Genomic DNA, 11097 nt, shown 5'->3' with positions numbered 1-11097 from the left:
TAACACATGCTATAAATCACAGCAATTCACACACTTTACTTATGGTTCCTACTGTTCCCTTGACTCAATTATCTAACTCTTCAATCATGCTGGTTTTTCTCGCCAGGATTATGTACTAAAAAAGAGGGTGCCTCAAACAAACTTGGGCCTCCCTGATAATTCATGATCCTTCAAGAAACTCCAGCGAGCATGCTCCCAGCATCAGGCAACTTCTCCTGTCGTAACAGTATTGAGTCACAAGTAAGGTGCTGGTATTATCTTTCTTGTTATGACTCGATTGGTATATTCCTCTTCTAGACTCTGAAATAAACACACATATTTTACTCTCCTCCTACACAACCTTACCTGACTCATTACTACAATTATTAAGGCAAGAACTGATCCTTAATAATGCTCAGGCACACAATTCAACGACCCATAACTACCTTCAAACACCAGCAAGATAATAAGTTAAGGAAACTGCCTGCTGGGTGGTTTTCAAACTGATTGCAGAGATGCAGGCAGATGGTGTTAACTGTAAGGCCTCTCTTCCAGAACTAGGTAAGTCTGGCATGGTGGATGATCTAGCTAAACATATGAAACTAAGCCCACAACTTAAATATCTTAATGCTAGCAAAAAAGGACTACATATGACACAGCATATAAAAAAAAAAGGATCAAAACACACTAAAAGCAATAAAACAAGGACAAGCATAAACATGGAAACAACCGACACACGAACAAATAACACAAAAAATGAAGAACATGAAGCTCAACAAACATATCCAGCACAAAACCAAGAAGAACATATAATTACACAAACACAATATGCAAAGCAGAAAGAAGTACACAAAAATTCACAATTGCAACAAAAAGAAGTACATGAAGAGATACAAACACCTCCACTTAAAACAATGAAATTACATGAAGAAGAAAACGATATTATACAAGTTACATAAAAAAGAAACTCAAACAAAACACAAAACTCAGCCACAATATCTCAAGAAAAGAAACATATACACAACTACCAAAATATTCCATTATAATTCAAGGAGTTCCTGGCATACTTAAAGAACTACAACATGTTGCTGAAATCAAATGATGTAAGCCAGAAGTAAAACTTGTAGCAGTCAAATGACTAGCCAAAGGGGGTGTCCTAGTTAGAGGGACAGAGGCTGTTGACTGCAACAACCTTCAAAAATGACCCAAGAATGCTTTTGCACCCGGAAATATTACAATAAACATTCCAGGAACATGACCAAACCTTAATTCCTTTGTAGTAAAGGATATCCACACAAGGATAACAACAGAACAAATTAAAAATGAACTCGCACTAAAAGCATGAATTGTACAAAAACAGAATGAATTATCTCTGGTATCAGAAATTCAGAGTTTAACCCAGTGTTAATCCTGCCAATGATATGGACATGTAGAAGCAGCATATAAGCTCTTCCACATTGTGTGAGCTGTGGGGGAGAGCACAGAAATTCAGACTGCCCTAAAGAACACACAGAACCAAAACTGCCAGCAAATTACAAGAGATGTCCTAAGTATAGGGGCATCAAAATACAAATCTTTAATATACAAAACAATTCAAATCCAAGTGAAACATACACAGAATCTGAGAAAAACACCCTACTACCAACATCAAAAACTAAAGAAACAAGAACCACTAATGTACAGACTAATTTACACATACTCATAGGCAGCATGCACACAAACATAAAATCAAGAAACACGTATACAAATGAAGCAAACACAATCTCATCCCACAAGCATTACTACACAACAACAGGACTAACATACAATCCAAACCAGTCATGAACACACAGCTAACCTAATTATAGATGCAGTTAAAAACACTTTCTTTGAATTCATCACACAATACCGAAACCCAAAAATCAAGATGACTGTATCACATTATTCATAACTATAATTAAACAACATCTCACACCATTACTTACCTATAATACAAAACCCGTAAAACAAAACTACACAAGGCTAAAAAGCAAATTATCATCCACATCCAGACTATCTAATAATAGAAAGATGATAAAATTCATGGACATGACCCTGAAAAGGAAAGAGTACTAGAAACTACAAATGAAATGCAGTTAACAGCACCCAACTTACCATATTCAAGCCAAAAAATAACAGTATTTCAGGAGGGGGGGTGGAGAGGTTGAAGGAGTGCCTGACCCTCTCAGGTCTACACAAAGACCTATAGCCCGATGCTGAAATGATGATGACGACTTTGATATATCAAATTGAAAGATTACAGCACTTTCACTGTGTTGTTGGAGGTCTTGAAGACAACATACAAAAGAAAGGAATGATTCGCATGTTATGCTAAGCAAAGAGGAAACTGATTCACAACTGGAGTTGTTTTGATTCACAAATTATGATGCATACCTGTATATATTGTCCCCTGAATTTTGCATATAACACTTAATAATAATAATACCTATAAAGCTTATTCAATTTTTATTCAAATGCACAAAGTATTTAATCCTGTACCTATGATTTTTAAAATGGAATGTTTTAATATTTGTATTTTCATTTGTTCTTTAACCATAAAATGTTTTATGAATAATGGACAATTATTTGCTATCACTATCGCAAAACAAACAAAAAAATGAATATTTTGATAGGTTTGTAAAAATGTGTTTGCTGTTACCCTCATGAAAATGATAAAAGAAATGTTTTATAATAAAATAATAATTAATAGATTGTGCCAAATGATTTGAATGACAAACTTGTATTGTACCAACTGTCAATGATAAAGAAACAAGTGTATTCCATGTGATTTAAGGTTTTATATTTTCCATTTTAAATGCACTTAAAATATGCAAAGAATATTTAATGGCAAATATATATTTGTGTTGTGTGTATAGTGATAGTATAATAACATGGATATTTCATAGGATGAATTATGGAGTCAAAATGTACCCTTACCATTTGTTTGAACAGGCAGGAGGTTCCAGTGGGCTTTTAATGGACTTAGCAGCTAATGAAAAGTCTGTTCATGCTGAATTTTACAACAGTAAGTAACTTTAACTTACAGTGTGCTGTCATGTTTCAAGTTAAAACAATTTTCTAGTCACATCATTGAAGTCAGTTATGTACAATACCATAAAAAAAAATTTTCAGCATTATGTATTAGCATTATTTTCAATTAATCATAAACAAGTTTTTACAGAAATTTCTAACTTAAAGTGTGTATGTTTGTGGAAATATAAAGATTTAATATTACAGTTAAAATAGTGTATGAAATTTTTGTAAAGAATTGAATATATTGTTCATGAGATTATTTTATATGAAGCATAAACTTGGCTATTGAAAATAAGTGTGATGGAGTATCACAATAAGAGTGATACTGATTTTAAACTGTTTATTCTTTACTGGCTCAGCACAGGCTCCAAGTAAGAAGAGTGTATAATTGCATTGTGACTGTAAGGTTTTATACAACTTAGGCTAAAGTTAGAATGATGTATTTTGCTCAGTATAAGCCAATGTATTACTCTTATCAATTGTGACATTTAATCACAATTAACTGCCTACTAGAGTTTATATTTTGTGATCTTTGGTAGTATACAAAACTTATTTGACTATTGACACACTTTTTTCACAGTTTATTTCTATGTGCACAGGGTTAGTTCATTGGATCATGCCAGTATTGAAGAATTAATATCAGAATTTTTAATAAAGTATTTTTACTAAAGATCTGTCTTTGACTTTACTGAGTTATTCTGACTCGGGCTCTGAATAATTTAGTGCAAGATGTTTTTCATGTTAAGAATATAAATACTCTTTTTTTTAATCTTGCAGTTTTAATATTTCATTTGCATAACCTCTAGAACTTCCCAAATGATTATCAAAAACTTTTACCTCTTATTTTCTCTCCTGTAATACCAATTTTAGTGAAATCAGCATTGTTGAAAAAAACTTTTCAGATATGAAGGTCATTTATAGTTATTATTATTTTTTAGCTGCACTTCGAGTATGGTAAAAGCAATTATCACAGTGGGGCAGCTGTGCAAATAAAGGATTGAGTTACCAATGTGCACAGTCAAATTACAATCACCTTAGCACAATCACCTCGTTGTGAATGTGCTATCATGAGTATTTTGTTGTATTTAATTTTTTTTTCACTAAAGGTTTGTTATATAACTTAAGTTTTAGTTTTTGCATTTTACTTATTCTTATAACAAATAAAAAATGTACATAAAAACTAATTTAGTATTTTATGTGTGAGTTGTAAAGTTTTTGCTTTCAAAATCTTAAAAGTGAACCAAGGCTGTAACAAAGAGCGGGTTTTAACCTCTGAAGGTTCATAACACAGTACCAAATGAATGATCCAGAAGGGTCTTCATTCAAAAATAAACTAGTAATTATGGTTACACCATCACTAAATTAAGCAAATTAGTACTACTGATGGTCTTTTTACATGTAGTACATATGAACAAAATAAAACATTCACATGTAGTTGAAAAATGTGTTTTCTAGTTCAATAACCATGTTTTTATATTTAAAAAAAAATTACATTGTTATTCACTAGTATTTGATTCTACATGCAGTATTTGTATAGCTACATAAAGTAAGCTTACATTACAAGATCACCATATTGCAGCTAATTAAAAGAACTTCAGCGGACTTAAGCAAAACAAGTTTACTTGACAGTCTCATAGTCTTTTTAACATAACATTTTTGATTAATTGAACATACCTAATAAACAGTAAAATAGACAAGAATAATATAGGTTACCAGCTATTTTCTACAGGTGCCTTAAAACTGATTTTTGTTTCACATATCATTTTGAGGAGTTTTGAAGGCTTCATATTATAGGTAATTCTATTTGTTAGGATGAAATTGATGTTATATCGCTAACTGAGTGGTGAAATTTGAAATAACTATTTTTTTTAGCATGATCCTTATTCTTCAAAAACTGATTGAGAAATGTATATTTAAAGCTTTTACAAGCAACATAATTATCAGATAGAAGGCTCTAACTAGTATGGCATTCATATTAATGACTGATTTACGATTCTGGATCATTCAGTTGAAACTAGTATAAGTTTGTAGTAAAGAAAAATTGAAAAACAAGTATTGTATTATGAATCCAAAATAACAACATATTGTTTGTATTGAAATTACAAAAAATGTTTATATATCAAACTAATAAGAGTTAATCATTACTTTGGGTTATATCTATGAAAAAGTTGAGCAATTTGAACATTAACAAAGCTTTATGATTAAGTTATAAACTCATAAGACAGTTTGGATGAGTTAAAATTCAGTGTTCATTCAAATGCTTATTTATATCCTGTAAACACACTGCACTAGCAGTTTGCAGATATATCTACACTCATATGTACATAGTGTATAATGATAAATTATTCAGCATCACTGTCAGATAAATTTTCATCCTTTTCACTGACACTATTCATGTTTTTCACAACTTTCTGCACTGCCTTCACATAAACAGATAAGTGTGCAACTTCGTCCCACCTTTACACATCTGCACAGTCTAGAAGCATATTTTGATTCATGGCATTTACACATCATCAGTTCTCTATTTTTCTTGGTGCTGACTCTTGAGTCATGAGTTCTAGTTTCAGATAATTTTTTGATCTTTTACAACCATGTCCACATGGTCCATCAAGCCGTGTCCTTGCCATTAGAGATCTTTTTCAAACAACACTTTAGTAGTTTTCACTCTTAATATGCTACAGAAAGCTACTTTTACAAGGTGGCAAGCTTTTAATTTAGTACTGGCTTCTTACAAAATATTTCATATTGTAAAGTATTAACGTTTTCAATGCCATTGTTTAGCTGGTATAGTGTACAAACATATTTTTCACAAGCATCAGTTAACTCAAAGAACTCACTCAGCTTTGATAGTGGTAAGTATTTTCTCATGTTATTTCTAATCATATGTAGCTCCTCCTTTTTGTCTTTTCCCTTAAAGAAATTAGAGTTATTACACCCAGTTAATATATGGAATAAGTAGGGAGCACATGCCTTTTCCCAGTTTTGCCACAATAGTGTGACTGGGAGTAAATTGAATGCTTCTTTTTGTACCTGTCATGAACCACATTTGAATACTTTTCTCACTAAAGTATATTCCCAAACTCAGAACATCCATATCAGGAGACCATTTATTGGTTATGTTAAATCTTATCTTTGAATCAATAACGTATAACAGTAATCAGGAGTCTGCTTCCTCTAGTGTTGAATACATGTCATTCAATTTCTCAACTCTGTTACAAGTAATCAAAATAACTCTCTTTGGTTCTGAAACCCTCCTGATAATGCTAAATGTGGGTTTTGGCTGAGTAATTTTGGCATACTAGATAATCATTGATTGAAGGCAAAGACCTTCATATTATCCTTGTTCTTTGGATTTGTAAGGTAGGTCTTCACATTTCATGACAGAATTTGCTGTTATGAATAAGTAAGTATTCGTGATGATCTTTCAATATTTCCATGCCTTTTTCTCTGTGTCCAGCTTTTATAGATTTCTAGATTGTATCTATGAGATAAGACATGGACGGTATTACCCTCAACTGACTCTTGATGAGATTTTCTGAACTTGTGCCATGTGGCCTGTGAATACTGCCATTTAATTTTTCTTGCCTCTTATATTGGTCATGAAGTCTTTGGGATACAAAATAGATGCTGCCTCAGTCCCTATATTTCACATGGTCTGGACTTTGTTACTTTTGAATAATGGTCCATTCTCTTCTGCTATGGCTAATGGAGTACCGGATAGTTCATATTGGAATAAATGCTAAAGATTGATATTTCTCTATTTGGAAATTACTACTAGCCTTCTGAAAAGGTCATGGTCTGGTTTTACAGAGCTAACTTTTCCTTGGTATTTAATATTCTTTCTGGAAATGGTGGTGAAGGTTTGGGTTTTACCCTTTTGATTGGTACAATGATTAGTGTTGAGCTGATATTTAGATGATCTTCTACAAATTCAATCATGGCCTTTCTCCTAACTTATTTAGAATATAGCAAATTCTAGGTAACATCAATTGGACTGATTATTCCTGTAGCAATATTTTTTCAATGATTCTAGTTCTTCCTTATCAGAATTTAAATCTAGCAGTAACCAACTGCAAAAGCAATAAATTATCTAATTTCTGTAGTGCATATTGGTGTATAGTAGACATTTTAATACTAGAAATAAATGACCTTATAACACCAGATTGTTGTTTTTCTATAATTAGAAAATCAACATTTTGTTTTACAGCTTCTTCAGGAGTGTTCCACTAAAACACAAACCATAACTGACCTTGCAAAGTTTCAGATGGTTTAAATAATAATTTCTAAACGAATCTATAGCTTGACTTTCTGCAGTGTGCATTTGACATATTAAGTAGTAAAGCTTATTGTTGAAAGAAAAGCATTGTTCAAATAATTAACTGTTACCTGTAATAAACAAAAGTTCTATCAAAGTTACAGATTGAAATAACAAAAAAGATAGGATGAAAAAATAAAATAATAAACATTATAAGTGCCATCCTTTGTCCATATTCATCTGTGGTCATAGTTGTTCGATGAGAAGAGCCTCTTTAAATTTCCTGTCAGTGTACTTGGTGGCTTTGGTGAGGATTTGTATGGAGAATGGTGGTTTCAAGTCAGGTGTTACTTGTCCATGATTAGTTAAAATATGATCTGCAACTGCACTTATTTCATGTTGTTGCTTATAAAGAGAGTCAATATGTTTGCCTATCCTTGAGTTTAGTGTTATTTCAGTTTCCCTTATGTACATATGATGGCAGATGTTACATGTTATGAATAAGTAAGTATTCGTGATGATCTTTCAATATTTCTAGGTAACAAAAGTAAACAACATTGGAGACAAGACACTCATCTTTAGATTGCAAACACATTTTTGTAAGACAGTGGGCTTTGTTACATTGCAGGATAGTGTACTGAGAATTTGAAAGTTGGCTTTTTAGGGTTGGACCTGGCCGCCATTCTATAACTTTAATCGGTAGTTCATATTTCCTGATTATAGTTTTATTTTCTTGGAAATAGCTTTGTCAGTTAGAAGAGTTATAAAAATTATCTTTATTGAGTTATCTTTGGAAAATTGGGTTTTTTCCTTCTTGTTTATCTGTGTTTTTTCATGTTGGAAGTGCGATGCTGATTTTTTTGCATCATAGTAAGCTTTACTACTTAATATGTCAGATGCATTCTTTAGAAATGCACACTATAGATTCAATTAGAATTTATTATTTAAATCATTTGAAGCTTTGTACAGCCAGTTATGGTTTGTGTTTCAGTGGAACACTCTTGAAAAAGCTGTAAAGCGAAACACTGAGTGTCCAGGTAAAGAAAAACAACAATTTGGTGTTATAAGGTTATTTATTTCTAGTATTAAAGCAATAAATTATTAATGTCAATATCTTCTGAATGTCTATTTCATCCTTGAAGGTAGCAGATGCCTTTGTTTTGGAATGGACACTTTCTTTCACAGCATTCAAGTCACACAGTGTTTTGAAGTTTTTGAGTATATAACTACATTTGTGTGCTGTTAAGTAGCCCTTCATAGTTGCCTTTTGTTGCTTGCTAAATCTGATAATACCTCCTTGCTTTGAATTTGAGGCCTTTAATACAATATCTTCAAGGCCGAAATCAAACCAGATGCTGTTAAATGCTCTTGATGTTGATCTTGTTGCCACATATTTTCGTACTTCGAACTCAAGGATAATACTATGAACAGTTTCAGGAAGGTCCCCAGTGGATTTAGTTTTGTTAATCATACACAGAATTACCCCAAAGCATTTAATATGGCTGTTCCAGTCTTGGTATACTTTCAGTTGCAATATATTTAAATCCGAGTCCAACGTCATTTACGTATTGCTTTCAAAAGACAAATGTTAGTTTAGCTTTCTGTCAATACATATACCTGTATTCTTGTAATTTGAAGTGATACTGCACGTGAATGCATGTTTATCAGGACCTGTGTTTTGGGTTGACAGCAGCAATTTCATGTCTGTCTGAGCTTCTACACATTGTTGTTCCAGCTTAGGAAACATGTAAACTGTATCCTGCACATCACCTCAAATATAAGTTTATGTACAAGAGTACAATGATTAGTTTCCACCAAGAGGTCTTCATTTGAAGATGAGTTGTACTGCTTGCCCAGGATTTTCAAAAATAGCACCATGATATGAAAACCATCTAATCAAATAATGTGATGTCCGAGTTCATCCCAGTTTCTTAATTGTTTTTCTTGTTTAATTATGTAAAGTTGCAAGTCCAATGTTGTAATGGGAACTTGTTGCTCAATTGACTGCATTTGTTGTTCAGTTATCTTCAAACTAGTGTATATCACATTCCATTGGATGAGTATATCCTGTACAGCTGGGTGGTATTCTGTTGTTGTCTGATTTTGTTTTTCAATGAAATTTTAACATAGAATAGTGTAAAGTGTGAAATCCCTTCCAGCTTGGAATATGTTGTTTGGCAGCATTTGGCTTGAACTGAAGCTCAAGGATCTTAGTGGAACACTGGTAAGCAACTATCGTACATCTATTGAGAGAGAATTTAAATCTTTCCTGTACAATCACAACTCTGCAATTCTTTTAAATCTGTTTGGCATTCAAGAATTTCCCTACTTGAAAGATCTTTGGTAGATTTTCCTCTTACATCTGTATTAAGTGATTGAGGACCTATGATCTTTACATTTTTTTTCTATTCCAGATATATGAGACTACAAAGATAATTTTTTGGAATGAGCTAACCTTACAGAGAATTCAGTAAAGTAAAACCTTTACTTTCTATTGGTTATAAGTAATCCAATAACAAATGTCAGAGAGAATTATTAATATTTTTTTGAAAGATGGATGTGATATGAGGGTGTGACATGCAAGTTTCACTTTCTTGTTTATGTTTCAATGAAGCAAGAAGATTGGAGGCTAAAAATTTACATTATTTTTTAGCAATATATATATACTGTGTGTAATTTGTGCCAAACTCAGAAAATCATATAGAGATAGAGAAAGAAAATCTAAAAATGGGCACTTTGAAGTGAAGAAGCAATACATGATATAGAGAAGTGAAGATTGAGAATTTATTTAAATATTTCATTTTAAAATTAGATCTTGTTTAATATTAAAACTGGAATTATAAACTACATTTGTATGTCACATTTATTTGTATACATTAATAATAAAGTTGTATAATTCACTTTGAGTATAACTGTAATAGATTGTGACGTGCACTTTGATACCCGACTGTGTACAAACAATTATTCAGTACATTTTTATTTTTCTTGTGGTAGAATCATCAAAGTTTGTTACTTGATTTTGAAATATGTGTTAAGTCAGTTGAGAAGAAGTTACACCCTCATAATTATTTACATTTTTTTATGTGATGTAGCAATAATTCTTATGCAGATTTTTACTTTTTTAAATGAATTATTATAACTAATATTGTTACAGAATAATTGTATTGACTGAAAAATGTCATTATCCGAGGACATTTATTTTACATGTAATGGGTTCATATTGCATATTGTTTGTTTAATGGATCTTAAGCTAATTTAGTTCAGCACTTGAAAACTGTATTAATGTAATTTAGCTCTTGTCTGAATTGTAAAGACTGCAAGACATGAGTTGACAATACTTGAAAATAGACGCAAATGAAACAGTCAATTTGAATACTTATTTTTTAAGTGACTTATACTTTAATAAAAATGTTTGCATTTATTTCACAATTTAAAAGAAGAGTGATCATGCAATTTTTTTGTAAAATATTTAACTATAGTAAAAAAAAGTTACATGAAAATATATAAATCCACATTTAACTTTGTTGTCTTCTAATGTATGCAAATGAAGTTAGTACTGTGATTTAAAACCATAATTTACCTAAAAAACTTCCATATGTGTGATTATGCTCTTTAAAGAATTGGAGGAAGAACACTTGACATTTTCATTATCATGGCAGATTCATTATCTGTTATTAAAGAACAGATAATAACAATAAAATTTAGTTGTTTTTTGTAATATAAATATTATAACTTTGCTAATGTGAACTTTTATCCATGTTTTCAGATTTTGATGACCTGTTTGATGATGAAGATCTAGAATAACACTTGAC

At 31.6% G+C, this 11097-nt stretch overlaps 1 long non-coding RNA gene across 1 annotated transcript in view; it reads left to right on the top strand.

Moving 5' to 3' along the window:
• LOC111085034 overlaps positions 1–11074 on the top strand; it is a 19592-nt gene extending 8518 nt beyond the window's left edge. The window contains exons 3-4 of the long non-coding RNA XR_002609902.1: positions 2904–3022; positions 11052–11074. This is a non-coding gene — a long non-coding RNA (uncharacterized LOC111085034). The remainder of the gene's footprint in view (positions 1–2903; positions 3023–11051) is intronic.
• The last annotated feature ends 23 nt before the right edge of the window (positions 11075–11097 follow it).

Source organism: Limulus polyphemus, unplaced genomic scaffold (assembly GCF_000517525.1).
Source record: "Limulus polyphemus unplaced genomic scaffold, Limulus_polyphemus-2.1.2 Scaffold210, whole genome shotgun sequence".
NCBI lineage: Eukaryota > Metazoa > Arthropoda > Merostomata > Xiphosura > Limulidae > Limulus > Limulus polyphemus.
This window is presented reverse-complemented; position numbering and strand designations above follow the sequence as displayed.